This window comes from Acromyrmex echinatior, chromosome 11 (assembly GCF_024713525.1).
Source record: "Acromyrmex echinatior isolate Ae372 chromosome 11, ASM2471352v2, whole genome shotgun sequence".
Lineage (NCBI taxonomy): Eukaryota > Metazoa > Arthropoda > Insecta > Hymenoptera > Formicidae > Acromyrmex > Acromyrmex echinatior.
The window spans coordinates 2,609,199-2,629,227 of record NC_141862.1 but is presented as its reverse complement, the minus strand read 5'-3'; the positions used below and the strand labels follow the sequence as shown (position 1 = coordinate 2,629,227).

The following is a 20,029-nucleotide window of genomic DNA, read 5'->3' as shown; positions in this document are numbered from 1 at the left end:
GTGCTGCAAGGAAGCCGCCCCATCTCCCCTAGGGATACACCCGGTGGGAGTCGAACCATCACGCACAGGTAGGGAGCTATGCTCCCCCTAACGGAGCCGTGCCACCGACGATTGAAGTCAGGGTCGTCAATCTCCATCAGCACATTGGGGACCTGTTCTAACAAGGACGAGCTCCCCAGGAATTCCCCCCCCCCCCCGAAGAAAAAGAGACCCCCTTGGTACTAGACCCGATGTACAGACTCCTCCTATTTAACGGAGGAGTCCATACAGACAGCTCTTAGACCCCCCCCTAGCCGCAAAAGCAACTCAAGAAGGAGTCTCCTCATCATGATAAGGTGATAGCCCACGAAGAGGAATGTATATCCAGCCTTACGCAAGTGCTCCCAACAAAATGATTTTATGATGAATGGTTTTATGTTTATTGATTATCCTTAGCTACGTCATAGCTGTTCGCATGACCATTTTTTTTCAATTTTTTGGAAGATTTCATCGACATTTTCCACAATAGGCTAATCAGAATGATGTGCGTCTTTGACATCGAAATTTTCATCTCAATTGACGAATTCGTTGCTGTTTGTTTAGTTAGAGCATTCTCTTCATAAACAGGATAAATTTTTTTTGCGACTTGCACAGAGTTCTTCTCCTTTTTATAATAAAAAAGTAAAATGTATCTGAAATGTTCATGATTTTCTCAAATTTTCGAATTTGATTAAATTGTCAGTATTATTCAAATCTATGATCATCAATCTATTTCAAAATATCAATTTCAAAATATCAAAATATCAAAATTTAAAAATATCAATTAAATAACATCCTTCCAATGATATATAACCTAATACGTCATACAATATGTAAAAAATCGATTAGATTTTCATCTGTCGGTTACATTTAAAAAAAAACTTGAATCCAATATTAACAAAAGAACAATTGTTTTGATGCATATATGAGTCAATCCCTCATTTTTAAAATTAACTTATTTTGAGAAATGTGTTTAATTGCGCTAAGCTTGTGCTATAATACATTGTGCCAGAATATTAAAATCTAATATATAATAAGATATAGGGTAAATAGTAATCCAACAATGAGCCATGTAAATTTCAGGGGCTCATATCTCTTTCAATTATTAAATTGAAGATCTGAGTTTTGATATACAATTTATGAATTTAGTTGGCTACATACTGTAAACAATAACTTTTAAGTTATTTTTTAAATTTAGTCACAATTTCAATTATTTAAAAAATCGGGAAATTGTTCATTGTGTACAAGGGATGTGTACAATGAATCATGCTATTTTTAATAATAAACTACATGTTTTATATTGCGAATTGTTGGTATTATTTTAGTTTTATTATATTTTAAAATGTTTATTTTTATAAAATAGGTAATTTTATAAGGTGATAAGGATTTACAAAGCCGATAACCGCGTTTTTCTTTCGTTGAGTGAAAACGCGTCAAATGAATATATTTTTATTGAAATTTTAGGGGGAGGAGTCATATTCTAAATAAATGTTACAACGAATTATTATTTTGAAGGTTATCATGAAAAAGGTGATCTATGAATATACCATGGTTCATTACTCACTAAATCTAAATGATTCACTGTAGACCATTTAACTTTTTCCATGATAATCTCCTAAATAATGTAGTAAAATAATATAACAGAAAAAGTTGCTTACAGAATAATAAAGCCAAATGTGCACACGAAATTATTGCACAATAAAAAAAATGACAATGATAGGCATTACAAGAAAAACATAAAAAATGCGTAAAACTTACGAAAAAACTTATTTTTCAACCCAAAATTCTTAAAATATGACATTACATAATCGTCCTTGACACAATCTTAAAAGCTGAAGAGGAGTTCAAATATGAATTGCTGCATGATAGCAGCACAATCTGATAACGTCGCATTTACAAAATATCGCAATGATTCATAGTGTACTACTGGTTCACTGTTGGACTACCAACCCTATATATAAAAATGGAAAAAAAGATTTCTTATGACAGGTAATCTCCGATTTACCGTTTTTTTTTCACTTCTTTAAATTGTGTTACGTTGTAACTGGATGCTTCCGCATGCCGGAACCCGCAATTGTAGTAACTTGTCACTGAAATCATCTTTGATCCACTGCGTATCGGTTCTAAGTTCGCCAATTCCTTTCGCCTTCCTAGGAACAAGATTTTATTTAGGTTTGCTCACAAGGACCGAGAATGCCCACTCTGCCTGCGTTGACAATCCGCCTTAAGATAGTTCGATACAGATTCTCGTGAGTAGGAGTGGTAGAGAGAGGTGCGCTCAAAGAACTATTTTCGTTTTACATTGAGACAAACACCAGTTTATTATACAACCATACTTCTTACACTATTTATACAGTTTAACATTCTCTTGCTTTACGAATAATTACAATATTCTTCCTTTTGAAAGACGTAAGTCGCCACGCAGCTCGCGGTTGATATACAATCATTCATGAAGGCCTTCAGTTTTATCCCGAGCAGATCTCGGTCATTCGTGTCCACCTCTTGCCGTTACTACGCGTCGTTCGATTTGCGAATATCATTCTGTCTTTGTTCGAGATTGCTATTTTAGTCCCTATGGTATATTAACATGACTGCTACGCTTTCACGATCGCCCGCTGACTGTATTCAATACTATAAAATGTCTAACTGGTTTTATCACGATGTGTTCACCATTACATCCCATAGATTCCACTATAAGACAACACGCAAAAATTTGGTCCTTCCGATTTTAGTGTGCCATGCTTGCTCGTCTACTCATGGACACCCATAGCTTACTCGATTGTCGGACCTTTCCTATGCATCCGACGATAGCGTGGGAAGACGCTACATGGTTGCCACTGACCATATTGGATCACGCGGTAATCCGCGCTACACTATTGATTCGCTCTTGTAACGTATTCCCAACGCTTGCCTTCCTCCTCTTCTGCATTTCACGGCAAGTTGAGACACAGTCACGCAACTACCCGCAGACATTGATTTTGCAATAAAGTGGATATAAAGAAGAGAGTGACGCCAATTAGCCGGAAGTCGCCTATATGGAACATCTATATAACGCATTTCCTTGTCTTAACCTCTTCTTTAATGTTGTCTTCTTTCTAATTAACAGTAAGGACGCTTAAGAATAAAATCAATCAGCATTAGACATATGCATTTTCTTTATATCCACTTTACTTTGCGGCAGTCCGCCGCTTCATCTAGCGGCACAATGCGACAACTTGTCGCCAATTCCTGATTTACCATACGTTTGCTGATTATTGATTGATCTTAATTTCACGTAGTATATTCCCACGACAGATAAACATTCATCTCTTGGAAAACTCTCTTACTAATTTATTTTGTCTTATTTCAAGTTTCCCTGTCATTAGGATCTCTCCCCGCTGAATTGATAAGTAATTTATTAAGTTATTATTTTCAAGTTCCACAGTGCAAGTATATTTTTATCTCACTACTTTCATCTTATGTGCGGCAGTGTGACATACAGCAAATTTTTATTCTCGTGTTTTTTTGATCCGCCTATTGCAAGTAATAATTATGAACTCACAGCATTTCCTGTTCAAAATTATCAACTTGCCGCTACTTGCTGCATACAAGTTTCGACTTGCGGCTATCCGCCGCTGACAATGCTCACTACGATGCCACTGTGATGAGCTATAAACATTTTGCTGCAATTCTGCGGAATCATTAACTCTTACACACACATACTTTATTTCTAGGTGTACAACTCGCGCTTCGTATCACCCAAAGGAAAGGATTCAAGTAAGTATGCTCCCATGCCATAAACTTGATATGAAATTCCCAAGCCACAGATCGCGAATTCATGAATCGCACGCAATTTATGTTATTGTTTGAAAGTTATCGTTTGTGCCAGTCGATGTCATTGTTTTTGTAAAAATGATAAAAATCGAATATCGACGATCACCATCATAGAAATTTACGAATTGCAATTCGAATTAATTAATTACCTACCGTATTTATCAGAGCTGATCTCCAATGAGTTTTTCCTGTTTTCTAGGTTCAAAGTAAGGCTCGGAGGGCATAGATTTTTATCAAACAGAAACTAACATCGATTGGAATTAATGACTCTTAAACAATAATTGAGCGTCAAAAATGGCTACAATACGATTGTAGTACCAGAATGATTTTAACGAGTAATACCATCTTCATATTGAAGCTTAAAACTTTTCAAACGACCCTCGTATATTTGTACTTGTTCGTCTGTACAGTGCTCAAGATTTAACCATCATTTATCAGCTTTAATTGTAACCAAAGAAAGAAAAGAAATTAAACAAATAAATGGAAATTTTATCTATTATAGGAATTTTGTTATACTAAAGTATATCTATACTTATGCTTTTACGCATTTATATATACAGTGTAGAAAAAGTCCCGGGCCCCTTAAATATCTTGAAAAGTAATTAATTTTGAGAAAAATAAGTAAAAAGGAAAAAGGGCTACGAGCATAAAACATAAATTGACAAACTGTATAAATAGTTAAAAATAAAATAAAACTATGTCATAAAATTAAAAACGTAAATTATAATTTGACAATCAGAAGGTGAACAAAACAAACGTTTCGATCCTTGTTGGATCATTTTCAATGTGACAAATAAATTAACAATGATAATTAACAATAGAGTTGTAACGTAGATAAAAACATAAGAAATTAAGTAAACTTTCGCATTCGGACGCAAAATTAACTATAAAACTCGCTCCAAATTGAGAGGAAATCAAAGAAACGATTATAGTTGACACAAATGTGCTCCTCCGAACCGTGTGTGTGTATAAGGATGAACATGTTTCTGTTAGCAAGTATAAATTATAATAATAAATTAACGATGGAAGTAAATAAAAATAATAAGAAAAATACAAATCGAATCGCAAACAATAAAAAGAAAGGTACAAAACAAGTCGTAAATAATGAGTCAAAATTAAAAGAAAGAGGCAAAAATTAAAAATCTTTGATATTATAAGACAAGCACATAAGAAATAATAATGATGACCGAAAAAGAGTAAAATGCCGACATTCATTGTGTATGTATGATGAGTTTAGAACAAATAAATTTATAATAAGTACCTTATGTGTGTGTGTCGAAATGTATTATCGATTAGGCAATGCAATTGGAATCGAAATTGATCATCTCTCTAGGAAGCTAAGATATAAAGTACGACATATAAAGACAAGAAATGGAAAACTAGAAAGGGAAGGGGGAAAAATAAGAAGGAAAGAATAAAGTGGAAGGGAGAGAAAGTAGGGAGAGAAGAGAAGGATAGGAAAGGAAAAGCAGTCAAGAAGGAGAAAGAGATTGAATGATCTGTGAATAAGTATCGGATAAAGATTCGGTATCATTTTGCCTATTAACGCCTTGTTTCTGTCTTTTAATATGAATCATTTCAGACACCAATCTCTTATTGTAAGAAGATTCGCAGTCCAAAATTCTCACATCATTCCATTTGAAATTATGATCAAAATTGATTCGATGATCAGTTATGACAGTAGGAGAACCTGTATTCTTTTTGATGTCAGAGATATGTTCGTGTAGTCTCGTGCTCAATTTTCTCTTTGTCTGACCAACATAACTCGCCTCACAATCATCACATGAGATCTTGTAGACAACATTCTGATTGGATAGGAAATTAAGCTTGTCTTTTCCTCTCTTTATGAAGCTTTTTAAAGTGTTAGGAATAGAAAAGGCCAATTTACAATGAAACATACTAGAGATTGGAAGGAAATTTTCGGAAATAGATTTAACATAAGGAATCGTAAAATATTTGTCTTTATTACGTGAATAGTGTGTAGTATCTTTGTTATATTTATGAAACTTTAATCTGCGTTCTATTGTAGAGAAAATAAAGGAAAGAGGATAACAGTTATTTAAGAAAATATGAATAGCATCTATCAAATTTTTTTGTTGGAATCGTGGATGTGATAATAGGACAATTTTGTCAATAAAACTGATGATGGTACCTTTTTTATGGCACAGAGGATGATTTGAATGGAAATTAAGAAACCTTCCAGAAAATGTCTTTTTATGATAAATGTCAAATATAATTCTCTGATTATCTGTAACCAGTATTGTATCGAGAAAACTCAATCTGCCACTTGTACCAACCTCCAAGGAAAATTGTAATCTCGTATGTAAAGAATTAGAAATGTTCAAAGTGTCATTGACAGTATCAGATGGAAGCGCGAGCAAAATATCGTCCACATATCTAAAATAGAACAAGGGTTGTGCTGACAATTTTTTTAGTGCTATTTCTTCTAGATCTTGCATTACAATGTCAGCGATTATCGGAGATAACGGTGAACTCATCGGAGTGCCAAACACCTGTCTGTAAGTTCTATTGTTAAAAGTAAAAAAGGTAGAATTTAAAATGAATCTGACAACAATAATGAACTCATTTTTTGATATGTTTGTCTTCACCGAGATGTAAACCCATCTCCTGTCGATGCTATTTAATGCTAGCTCAACAGGAATATTAGTAAAAAGGGATATTACATCCAACGAAGCCAAAACATAATTAGGATCAAAAACAGAACCATTTAAATGCTCAACTAAATGAAAACTGTCTCTAATGTAACTGAGAGCTTTTGGAATACTGTCACTAATTAAATTGTGTAAAAAAAGAGAAAAATTATATAATGGACTGTTGATACAAGAAACAATCACTCTCAATGGGTAGCCCTCCTTATGTATTTTAGTCAGACCGTAAGCTCTAGTTATAACACCATCAGATGTAAGCAGTCTACGGTATGTTAGTTCGTCAATAAATTGATCTCGCCTCCATCTCACCAAAAAAGTGCGTAAGTCTCGAATTATTAGGTGTACAAATAAGTTTCCGCCGTTTTTTATCAAAAATTAAGTATTTATTGATGTGAAATTGCTTGTTGAGTCGCTCCTAATGTAAGTGCAAGTTCTTTTTGCGTTTGGTACGAATCTTCATTCAATAATGCTTCCAATTCCGCGTCTTCGTACACTTTCGGCCTTCCACTACGTTCTTCGTCTTCGACGTCAAATTCACCGTTCATAAATTTTTGAAACCATTCACGACAACTTCTCTCACTTAAGGCAGCCTCATTATATGCTTCTACAAGCAATCGATGAGCCTCAGCTGCAGATTTCTTCAAATTAAAGAAGTAAATCAAAAGTTCCCGCAAATGACGCTTATTCGATTCAAAACTCGGCATTTTCGCACAAAAAAAAATATATGATGCTGATACAAAATCGCTAGTATTTCAAGGTTATGTTGTTGACAGATGTCCAATCTTACGATATAATGTTTTACATCAGACAATTTTAACCATAGCTTGCTGGTGGCGCCGTCTTTTGTCAAACGGCGGAAACTTATTTGTACACCTAATTTTTTACTTGGATCTTTATTAACGAAGGCGTAAGTACTCGTGTCTGAGAGAATCTCCTCCATTCTCGATACATAGCCGTCCTTGTCCAGAGCAACAGTGACGTTATCCTTATCGGCATTTGTAATGAGTATATTAGGATGGTCATTAATAAACCTCTTGGTAGTGCGTAACTCTCTTGGTAGTTGAAAACTAGTTTGTCATCGAGAATGGAGGAGATTCTCTCAGACACGAGTACTTACGCCTTCGTTAATAAAGATCCAAGTAAAAAATTAATTCGAGACTTACGCACTTTTTTGGTGAGATGGAGGCGAGATCAATTTATTGACGAACTAACATACCGTAGACTGCTTACATCTGATGGTGTTATACCTAGAGCTTACGGTCTGACTAAAATACATAAGGAGGGCTACCCATTGAGAGTGATTGTTTCTTGTATCAACAGTCCATTATATAATTTTTCTCTTTTTTTACACAATTTAATTAGTGACAGTATTCCAAAAGCTCTCAGTTACATTAGAGACAGTTTTCATTTAGTTGAGCATTTAAATGGTTCTGTTTTTGATCCTAATTATGTTTTGGCTTCGTTGGATGTAATATCCCTTTTTACTAATATTCCTGTTGAGCTAGCATTAAATAGCATCGACAGGAGATGGGTTTACATCTCGGTGAAGACAAACATATCAAAAAATGAGTTCATTATTGTTGTCAGATTCATTTTAAATTCTACCTTTTTTACTTTTAACAATAGAACTTACAGACAGGTGTTTGGCACTCCGATGAGTTCACCGTTATCTCCGATAATCGCTGACATTGTAATGCAAGATCTAGAAGAAATAGCACTAAAAAAATTGTCAGCACAACCCTTGTTCTATTTTAGATATGTGGACGATATTTTGCTCGCGCTTCCATCTGATACTGTCAATGACACTTTGAACATTTCTAATTCTTTACATACGAGATTACAATTTTCCTTGGAGGTTGGTACAAGTGGCAGATTGAGTTTTCTCGATACAATACTGGTTACAGATAATCAGAGAATTATATTTGACATTTATCATAAAAAGACATTTTCTGGAAGGTTTCTTAATTTCCATTCAAATCATCCTCTGTGCCATAAAAAAGGTACCATCATCAGTTTTATTGACAAAATTGTCCTATTATCACATCCACGATTCCAACAAAAAAATTTGATAGATGCTATTCATATTTTCTTAAATAACTGTTATCCTCTTTCCTTTATTTTCTCTACAATAGAACGCAGATTAAAGTTTCATAAATATAACAAAGATACTACACACTATTCACGTAATAAAGACAAATATTTTACGATTCCTTATGTTAAATCTATTTCCGAAAATTTCCTTCCAATCTCTAGTATGTTTCATTGTAAATTGGCCTTTTCTATTCCTAACACTTTAAAAAGCTTCATAAAGAGAGGAAAAGACAAGCTTAATTTCCTATCCAATCAGAATGTTGTCTACAAGATCTCATGTGATGATTGTGAGGCGAGTTATGTTGGTCAGACAAAGAGAAAATTGAGCACGAGACTACACGAACATATCTCTGACATCAAAAAGAATACAGGTTCTCCTACTGTCATAACTGATCATCGAATCAATTTTGATCATAATTTCAAATGGAATGATGTGAGAATTTTGGACTGCGAATCTTCTTACAATAAGAGATTGGTGTCTGAAATGATTCATATTAAAAGACAGAAACAAGGCGTTAATAGGCAAAATGATACCGAATCTTTATCCGATACTTATTCACAGATCATTCAATCTCTTTCTCCTTCTTGACTGCTTTTCCTTTCCTATCTTTCTCTTCTCTCCCTACTTTCTCTCCCTTCCACTTTATTCTTTCCTTCTTATTTTTCCCCCTTCCCTTTCTAGTTTTCCATTTCTTGTCTTTATATGTCGTACTTTATATCTTAGCTTCCTAGAGAGATGATCAATTTCGATTCCAATTGCATTGCCTAATCGATAATACATTTCGACACACACACATAAGGTACTTATTATAAATTTATTTGTTCTAAACTCATCATACATACACAATGAATGTCGGCATTTTACTCTTTTTCGGTCATCATTATTATTTCTTATGTGCTTGTCTTATAATATCAAAGATTTTTAATTTTTGCCTCTTTCTTTTAATTTTGACTCATTATTTACGACTTGTTTTGTACCTTTCTTTTTATTGTTTGCGATTCGATTTGTATTTTTCTTATTATTTTTATTTACTTCCATCGTTAATTTATTATTATAATTTATACTTGCTAACAGAAACATGTTCATCCTTATACACACACACGGTTCGGAGGAGCACATTTGTGTCAACTATAATCGTTTCTTTGATTTCCTCTCAATTTGGAGCGAGTTTTATAGTTAATTTTGCGTCCGAATGCGAAAGTTTACTTAATTTCTTATGTTTTTATCTACGTTACAACTCTATTGTTAATTATCATTGTTAATTTATTTGTCACATTGAAAATGATCCAACAAGGATCGAAACGTTTGTTTTGTTCACCTTCTGATTGTCAAATTATAATTTACGTTTTTAATTTTATGACATAGTTTTATTTTATTTTTAACTATTTATACAGTTTGTCAATTTATGTTTTATGCTCGTAGCCCTTTTTCCTTTTTACTTATTTTTCTCAAAATTAATTACTTTTCAAGATATTTAAGGGGCCCGGGACTTTTTCTACACTGTATATATAAATGCGTAAAAGCATAAGTATAGATATACTTTAGTATAACAAAATTCCTATAATAGATAAAATTTCCATTTATTTGTTTAATTTCTTTTCTTTCTTTGGTTACAATTAAAGCTGATAAATGATGGTTAAATCTTGAGCACTGTACAGACGAACAAGTACAAATATACGAGGGTCGTTTGAAAAGTTTTAAGCTTCAATATGAAGATGGTATTACTCGTTAAAATCATTCTGGTACTACAATCGTATTGTAGCCATTTTTGACGCTCAATTATTGTTTAAGAGTCATTAATTCCAATCGATGTTAGTTTCTGTTTGATAAAAATCTATGCCCTCCGAGCCTTACTTTGAACCTAGAAAACAGGAAAAACTCATTGGAGATCAGCTCTGATAAATACGGTAGGTAATTAATTAATTCGAATTGCAATTCGTAAATTTCTATGATGGTGATCGTCGATATTCGATTTTTATCATTTTTACAAAAACAATGACATCGACTGGCACAAACGATAACTTTCAAACAATAACATAAATTGCGTGCGATTCATGAATTCGCGATCTGTGGCTTGGGAATTTCATATCAAGTTTATGGCATGGGAGCATACTTACTTGAATCCTTTCCTTTGGGTGATACGAAGCGCGAGTTGTACACCTAGAAATAAAGTATGTGTGTGTAAGAGTTAATGATTCCGCAGAATTGCAGCAAAATGTTTATAGCTCATCACAGTGGCATCGTAGTGAGCATTGTCAGCGGCGGATAGCCGCAAGTCGAAACTTGTATGCAGCAAGTAGCGGCAAGTTGATAATTTTGAACAGGAAATGCTGTGAGTTCATAATTATTACTTGCAATAGGCGGATCAAAAAAACACGAGAATAAAAATTTGCTGTATGTCACACTGCCGCACATAAGATGAAAGTAGTGAGATAAAAATATACTTGCACTGTGGAACTTGAAAATAATAACTTAATAAATTACTTATCAATTCAGCGGGGAGAGATCCTAATGACAGGGAAACTTGAAATAAGACAAAATAAATTAGTAAGAGAGTTTTCCAAGAGATGAATGTTTATCTGTCGTGGGAATATACTACGTGAAATTAAGATCAATCAATAATCAGCAAACGTATGGTAAATCAGGAATTGGCGACAAGTTGTCGCATTGTGCCGCTAGATGAAGCGGCGGACTGCCGCAAAGTAAAGTGGATATAAAGAAAATGCATATGTCTAATGCTGATTGATTTTATTCTTAAGCGTCCTTACTGTTAATTAGAAAGAAGACAACATTAAAGAAGAGGTTAAGACAAGGAAATGCGTTATATAGATGTTCCATATAGGCGACTTCCGGCTAATTGGCGTCACTCTCTTCTTTATATCCACTTTATTGCAAAATCAATGTCTGCGGGTAGTTGCGTGACTGTGTCTCAACTTGCCGTGAAATGCAGAAGAGGAGGAAGGCAAGCGTTGGGAATACGTTACAAGAGCGAATCAATAGTGTAGCGCGGATTACCGCGTGATCCAATATGGTCAGTGGCAACCATGTAGCGTCTTCCCACGCTATCGTCGGATGCATAGGAAAGGTCCGACAATCGAGTAAGCTATGGGTGTCCATGAGTAGACGAGCAAGCATGGCACACTAAAATCGGAAGGACCAAATTTTTGCGTGTTGTCTTATAGTGGAATCTATGGGATGTAATGGTGAACACATCGTGATAAAACCAGTTAGACATTTTATAGTATTGAATACAGTCAGCGGGCGATCGTGAAAGCGTAGCAGTCATGTTAATATACCATAGGGACTAAAATAGCAATCTCGAACAAAGACAGAATGATATTCGCAAATCGAACGACGCGTAGTAACGGCAAGAGGTGGACACGAATGACCGAGATCTGCTCGGGATAAAACTGAAGGCCTTCATGAATGATTGTATATCAACCGCGAGCTGCGTGGCGACTTACGTCTTTCAAAAGGAAGAATATTGTAATTATTCGTAAAGCAAGAGAATGTTAAACTGTATAAATAGTGTAAGAAGTATGGTTGTATAATAAACTGGTGTTTGTCTCAATGTAAAACGAAAATAGTTCTTTGAGCGCACCTCTCTCTACCACTCCTACTCACGAGAATCTGTATCGAACTATCTTAAGGCGGATTGTCAACGCAGGCAGAGTGGGCATTCTCGGTCCTTGTGAGCAAACCTAAATAAAATCTTGTTCCTAGGAAGGCGAAAGGAATTGGTGGATCAAAGATGATTTCAGTGACAAGTTACTACAATTGCGGGTTCCGGCATGCGGAAGCATCCAGTTACAACGTAACACAATTTAAAGAAGTGAAAAAAAAACGGTAAATCGGAGATTACCTGTCATAAGAAATCTTTTTTTCCATTTTTATATATAGGGTTGGTAGTCCAACAGTGAACCAGTAGTACACTATGAATCATTGCGATATTTTGTAAATGCGACGTTATCAGATTGTGCTGCTATCATGCAGCAATTCATATTTGAACTCCTCTTCAGCTTTTAAGATTGTGTCAAGGACGATTATGTAATGTCATATTTTAAGAATTTTGGGTTGAAAAATAAGTTTTTTCGTAAGTTTTACGCATTTTTTATGTTTTTCTTGTAATGCCTATCATTGTCATTTTTTTTATTGTGCAATAATTTCGTGTGCACATTTGGCTTTATTATTCTGTAAGCAACTTTTTCTGTTATATTATTTTACTACATTATTTAGGAGATACAGTGAATCATTTAGATTTAGTGAGTAATGAACCATGGTATATTCATAGATCACCTTTTTCATGATAACCTTCAAAATAATAATTCGTTGTAACATTTATTTAGAATATGACTCCTCCCCCTAAAATTTCAATAAAATATATTCATTTGACGCGTTTTCACTCAACGAAAGAAAAACGCGGTTATCGGCTTTGTAAATCCTTATCACCTTATAAAATTACCTATTTTATAAAAATAAACATTTTAAAATATAATAAAACTAAAATAATACCAACAATTCGCAATATAAAACATGTAGTTTATTATTAAAAATAGCATGATTCATTGTACACATCCCTTGTACACAATGAACAATTTCCCGATTTTTTAAATAATTGAAATTGTGACTAAATTTAAAAAATAACTTAAAAGTTATTGTTTACGTAAATGTGCCAACTAAATTCAAAATGGGATACAAACTCAGATCTTCATTTAATATTGAAAGGCTATGAGCCCTGAAATTACATGCTCTTGTTGGATTACCTATTTACCCTATATCTTAATTTAGATTAGATTTTAATATTCGGCACAATGTAATTATACACAAGCTTAGCGCATTAAACACATGCTCAAATAAGGTAATTTTAAATGAGTATGACTCATAGGATGCATCACACAATTGTTCCTTTTGTTATATTGATTCAAGTTTTTTTTTAAATGTAACCGACAGATGAAATCTAATCGATTTTTTACATATTGTATGACGTATTAGGTTATATATCATTGGAAGGATGTTATTTAATTGATATTTTTAAATTTTGATATTTTGATATTTTGAAATTGATATTTTGAAATAGATTGATGATCATAGATTTGAATAATACTGACAATTTAATCAAATTCGAAAATTTGAGAAAATCATGAACATTTCAGATACATTTTACTTTTTTATTATAAAAAGGAGAAGAACTCTGTGCAAGTCGCAAAAAAAATTTATCCTGTTTATGAAGAGAATGCTCTAACTAAACAAACAGCAACGAATTCGTCAATTGAGATGAAAATTTCGATGTCAAAGACGCACATCATTCTGATTAGCCTATTGTGGAAAATGTCGATGAAATCTTCCAAAAAATTGAAAAAAAATGGTCATGCGAACAGCTATGACGTAGCTAAGGATAATCAATAAACATAAAACCATTCATCATAAAATCATTTTGTTGGGAGCACTTGCGTAAGGCTGGATATACATTCCTCTTCGTGGGCTATCACCTTATCATGATGAGGAGACTCCTTCTTGAGTTGCTTTTGCGGCTAGGGGGGGGAGGATCTAAGAGCAGTCTGTATGGACTCCTCCGTTAAATAGGAGGAGTCTGTACATCGGGTCTAGTACCAAGGGGGTCTCTTTTTCTTCGGGGGGGGGGGGGGAATTCCTGGGGAGCTCGTCCTTGTTAGAACAGGTCCCCAATGTGCTGATGGAGATTGACGACCCTGACTTCAATCGTCGGTGGCACGGCTCCGTTAGGGGGAGCATAGCTCCCTACCTGTGCGTGATGGTTCGACTCCCACCGGGTGTATCCCTAGGGGAGATGGGGCGGCTTCCTTGCAGCACCCGGAAGCGTCAACGCGGGTGATTCCGCAGGCGAGTCATCCGTTGAGTGCGAGCGGACTCACGCCATGGAAGGGAGAGTCCCCAAGAGCTTTTAAAGCTCATTGCATTGGAGACTTTCGTTCTAGGGAGGTGCGGATTCTGTCCGGAGGGGAGCACGAGGAGTCGCGCAGAAGGCCTTTTCCGCGGGGTCCTCGTCTTTCTCGGAGGAGAGGCCGCGTGGCCGCTCGAACGTATGCGGTCTCTGCCCCCGGGCCGCATGGACATATTCCGAGGTCAGGGTCGAAGGCGTATAGAAGTTTCAGCCCGGTGTTTCCGCGACGGCGTCCCTTCCGAAACGAGACACCGGGCGGCGGGATTTATGCTAGTTGCCATGGTGGCTAGGGTCTAGAAGGACGCCGCTTCCGTGACTCGACCTATCCGTGGGGCCCCCTGGATGATACCACCCGCGACGGTATCCTCGTAATCGGAGGCGGGGAACTCCCAAAAGTCGCGGGAGTGAGGCTTGTCTCGCCTGTGATGAGTAAGGGACTGAGAGCAGTGCACCCAATATCCCATTCCGGGTTTGTCCGCGCCGTTGCTGACCCCCCAGGGGAACTCGGGGCCCTCCCTAGATTATGTGTCTGGGAAGATGAGGGCACGCTCAGTCAGCGGAGCCGTCGCGGGGAAGGGGATAACAAAAAATAACAGATTCAACACAACAATAACAACCATGGACAGAAATCGCCCCTTCTAAGGGCGATGAGAAGGGTAATCGCTCAGCACAGTGAAGGAGTGGGTATGGAAACCCCATGTAAGACGCGCTCTAGCCTTGCTTGCAGCAAGATCATAGCGAGCGTGGAGATAGTCTCCAGGCCGCCAAGGTTAGCACCGGTGGCAGAGACGAGGCTCTGTCGAGAACCCATTCATTAGTCTCGATGGAGTCTGTCGTCGAAAACACTGGGAAAAGTCATAAGAGATCGGCTTCTTTGTTGATCCACTCTTCGATTTCTGAGAAGGAAACATCAAAGAGGTTGAGGGGAAGGCCGGCCAAGAACCCTACTCATGCAGGGATGTTCATAGCCGTGGCCAGGGCCAAGAGGGATAAAAAAACGCGAGGGAAATCCGCCCAGAGGGAGGGCCCCTCTGAAGAGCGGAGGATCCCCCGCTCCCGTGAGGCCAACAGAGGAGCAGCTCCGGCACCTCTTTTACAGGTCGCCATTGCAGGGGAAAAAACAACTGAACCCCCTGTCGGAAACGGTGCATCTGCTGGCAAATCCTCTAAGAAGAGGGGGAAGGTAGGTGGGGGGATGACGACTATCGGATCCGGGGCGTCCTCGAACGGCTCCTCCCCGTCTCCAGCAAATGGGACTGTCTTCCGCTGCCTAGGAAAGAGCAGCCTAAGGGATTGGCTGCCAAACAAAGCGACCCGTCCCGCACCCGACTGGTGGGAGGAGGAGGCGCCGAATCTAAAGACGGTCCTAAGGAGAAGGGGGAAATAAAAAAAATCTCGGGTCGACCTCGCGAGAACCAGGGGCGACGCGACCAAGGGCAAGATGAACCAATGGAAAAGTGCCCCCCGCCAACCCGAAAGCCAGCAATACGCCTCCCCCCCTAAAGGTCCGGACGTCTCGGTGACGTGCGCGAATTCCAAGGCATACGCGAACGTGGTGTGGTTTGCGAGGTCGAGAATCAGCCTCGCTGAGTTGGACATCGATGATGTCCTCAGACCCAGAAGGATCATCATCTGGGAAGTTCACGGGAAGGATAACGGAGCGAAAGTCGATAAGTTGATAATCAAACTCCGAGAGATCTTCGCTTCCAGGGACGAAGTATCTTGGCTGTCTAAGACGGTCGAGATCAGGTTAACAGGCCTTGATAACTCAATTGATTCCGATTTCTACTGTCAACAACTAATTGGAACAGTCCATTCAGGAAAAGTGGCCAGAATTGATCAATAGAAAAGGCGTTATCTTATGACAACGCTAGGCCACATGTCTTTGACTCAACAAAAATTGAGAGAGTTTGGCTGAGAAGTTTTGATGGATTCACCTTATAGTCCGCCCTTGCACTGTCTGATTACCATTTATTTCTCTGTTTTTGCAGAATTCTTTTAACGGAGTAAATTTGACTTCAAAAGAGGCCTGCGAAAATCATATATTTCGATTTTGTACCGAGAAATCACAGAAGTGCTACACCGGTGGAATAATAGCTCTACTCGAAAAATAACAAAAGATCATCAATCAAAACAGCACATGTTTGGTTTAATAAAAGGTTTGTAAACAATTTAAAAAATATGTTACAATTATGCTTTAACTTGTAAAAAAAACTTTTTCCCTAACCCAATGTTTTTCAAGAAAAAAAGGAAAATTTCAAATTTTCATTCAATGTAAAACTTAATTCAAAATATTTGGTATTATCGTTATGACAATACGCCCTTCCACGTCACAAATTGTGAGCCGACCATCCGATCAGCATGCATAGTGCTTTGCATAAATAACTCAACGCGTAAGCGTACGTATAATGCGTGCAATGCGTAATTATAACCAGTAGTTGCCCCTCTACTGTATACCTCGCTGTACATTTACCGGTTGGGGATATACAGTAGAGAGAGAACTTCTATTGGTTATAATCACGCTTCGCACACATTATACGTACGCTTAGACAAGCCGGGTTACACAAGACGCCGTATATGCTGAGCAGATGATCGGCCCGCAATTTGTGACGAGTAAGGGCGTATTGTTATAATGATAATATCAAATGTTGATTTGAGTTAAGTTTTACATTAAATGGAAATTCGAAATTTTCCTTTTTTCTTGAAAAATATTGGATTAGGGAAAAAATTTTTTTACAAGTTAAAGCATAATTAACATATTTTTTAAAATGTATTATACATATGTTTCCAAACCTTTTATTAAACCAAACATATGCCGTTTTGATTAATGATCTTTTGCTATTTTTCGGATAGAACCATTATTCCACCGGTGTAGCACTTTTGTGATTTCTCGGTACAAAATCGAGATAAATGATTTTCACAAGCCTCTTTTGAAGTCAAGTTTATTCCTTTAAGGGAATGCAAAGACAAAAATAAATGGTAATCGGATAGTGCAAGTTCAGGACTATACAATGAATGCATTAAAACACTAGCCAAGCTCTCTCAATTTTTATTGAGTCAAAGACGTGTGGCCTAGCGTTGTCATAACACAACGCCTTTTCTATTGATCAATTCTGACCGCTTTTTCTGACTGGACTGCTCCAATTGCATTAATTGTTGACAGTAGAAATCAACATTGTCGATTGTGATATTAATAAATATATTTCTTTGTAAAACGATTTGATATCTCACACTTTCTCGAACTTGGTTCCGGCTAGTAAATCATATATAATTACAGTGAAAATAATTATACTTGAAGTAACAGATCGATAAACTCACCTAATTCTATTAATTCTTTTGTAGTCTGAGGAATGTTTAACACACGTTCCTTCATCATTTCAAATGTAGCACAAATCTCTAGATTATAATTCCAATGCTTCGTGACAAGGTTATCAATGAAAAGTTCTCGTTGTTTATTTGCGTAAGCAATGAGATTACTTTTTGCGGTAGTTTGTCGTAGACTGATTGTCATCAAATACTCATTGTTTGGCTGAAAACAATTTTTTAATGTTTATTATTAGTTTGAATATGATTAACAAATAATTGTTGATAAAGGGATATTTACAAGAAAATAACTAGAAATAACTAGAATTATGCCAAATGAAATGAGCCACAGCTCGTTCAAAAATGGTTATACAGGATGTTCAAAAAAGGTCAAGATCCTAGATTTACTTGCGGAATGATGATGTTTTTAAAAGAAATGTTTCGGACAAAAGTTATAAGGTATTAAAAGATCTATTTACAGATGTTATGAGTTTGATCTAGGGTGGCATCAAAGTCAGATCAAATCAATTTTTTTAAATGGAACGCATTATTTTTAATGCCAGAATCTAATAGCTGGCGTCAAAAGTCTTTCTAAACATTATAATAAAGTTATTTATTTAATTACTTTTCGAGTTATTATGCTTAAACTTAATAGAAAATTCTTATATTTCATATGTTTTTATGATATGTATCATCCTAACTATCCTATTAATTAACTATTAACTAACAATTTATTGTATTTTACTCCCCTATTCTAATTCCTTTTCATTATTCAATTATGTCAATATATTGTACATATATTCATTCTTATTTAAATAATTTCCTTAGGGTCTTCCAATGATACACAGGCAACACTGTGTAACGCAGTGTCCATAGAGTGCTTCCCGTCTATGACTTACTCACGTTTCTACCAATGCAGTTTAAAAAGTTAATCTCTAGTTATATATATATATATATATTTGATTAACCGAAATTTAGCAAAATATTGATTTCAACTACAATTTGTTCAAGTTTAAACTTATGTAAACTGAACTTTAATTTAAGCGGTTATCGATTTTGGCCGTTTAGGCTCTTTAACTGTCGATTAAAAATGTAACTAGCCTATTCTGATACAAGAAAATAATTCTTAACCTATACATTCAGATATGGCAAATTTATTAAATCTTGTACTGTCATCCTCCGATGATGATGAAGAACAATTCCGAAGAAGGAGAAAATTTAAACAATGTATAATATAAATTACTTTGAAGAATTACATGATATAGGATTTAAAATGCGATTTCAATTAAACAAATAAACAGTATTATTAATTTTAAAAGAAATAAGACAAGAATTAGAATTTGTTACTAACCGGTAAATTTAAATTATTGTATACTACGTGGGCTGAAAAGTCCCGGGATTTTTAATGAAAACAAGCGTTTTTTGTGCAAAGTTATATTTATTCCTCAACATAGTTGCCTTCGAGGGCGATACACTTGGTATAGCGATTTTCCAACATTTCGATTTCCTTTCTGTAGTACGAAACGTCCAAGCCTTCGAAATACGCCTCGGCGATGACTTCCTCATTCGATATAAATCTCTTTCCCTGAAGCCACCGCTTGAAGTTTGGCAACAGATAATAGTTGCTGGGGGCCAAGTCTGGAGAATACGGTGGGTGAGCAACCAATTCGAATCGTAATTGGTTCAATTTGACTATCGCTTTCAAGAACGTACATAAACTAGTGACAGATGAATCTCTCGAAATGAATCATGTTCATTTTCTAGTGGCACCACCTATTGAAAAATCCCGGGACTTTTCAGCCCATGTATTATAGTAACTAAATTGTCAAGCAAAAATGTTAAGAAAACGAGAATACACAATATTTTTTTAGGAATAATGCCATATCTCCTGTAGAACAATTATTATTAACACTTCGCATGTATGCTACTGGATCATTCTTTATAATAATGGGTGATTTTTCTGATATAAGCACAACATCCGCGCATTATGTAATTCATAGAGTCAGTACAGCTATTGCCAGGCCCATTATATCAAGTTCCTAACCGAATAAGAAATAAGAAAAGAACAATTAGATTTTTATAATATTGTTCGCTTTCCAAGGGTCATTGTCTGTATAGATTGTACACATGTATGTGTCCAATCTTTTGGTAAGTTATTATCAAGAGATTTGGTAAGTTATTATTAATTATATTTATATTTTATTGTAGGTGAGA

At 36.1% G+C, this 20,029-nt stretch overlaps 2 long non-coding RNA genes across 11 annotated transcripts; one reads left to right on the top strand and one right to left on the bottom strand.

Annotated features, from left to right (window-relative positions):
* The first annotated feature begins 390 nt into the window (after positions 1–390).
* LOC147908035 (uncharacterized) lies at positions 391–6,651 on the top strand. Of its 6 annotated transcripts, none has more exons than XR_015546654.1 (4): positions 391–2,290; positions 2,751–2,876; positions 3,732–3,774; positions 4,031–6,651. It is a non-coding gene; the product is annotated as an uncharacterized LOC147908035 (long non-coding RNA). The 6 variants fall into 6 exon arrangements; XR_015546652.1 differs by having other exon boundaries at positions 392–2,290; positions 2,751–2,953; XR_015546655.1 differs by having other exon boundaries at positions 401–2,290; positions 2,751–3,407.
* Positions 6,652–7,832: 1,181 nt separating this feature from the next.
* Positions 7,833–12,327, bottom strand: LOC105154784 (uncharacterized). 5 transcript variants are annotated; one of them, XR_847241.2, is made up of 4 exons: positions 12,194–12,327; positions 11,077–11,733; positions 10,710–10,752; positions 7,833–10,453 (listed from the first exon to the last, which is right to left on the bottom strand). It is a non-coding gene; the product is annotated as an uncharacterized LOC105154784 (long non-coding RNA). The 5 variants fall into 5 exon arrangements; XR_015546679.1 differs by having other exon boundaries at positions 11,531–11,733; XR_015546680.1 differs by lacking the exon at positions 12,194–12,327 and adding an exon at positions 12,057–12,187 and having other exon boundaries at positions 11,531–11,733.
* Positions 12,328–20,029: the final 7,702 nt, after the last annotated feature.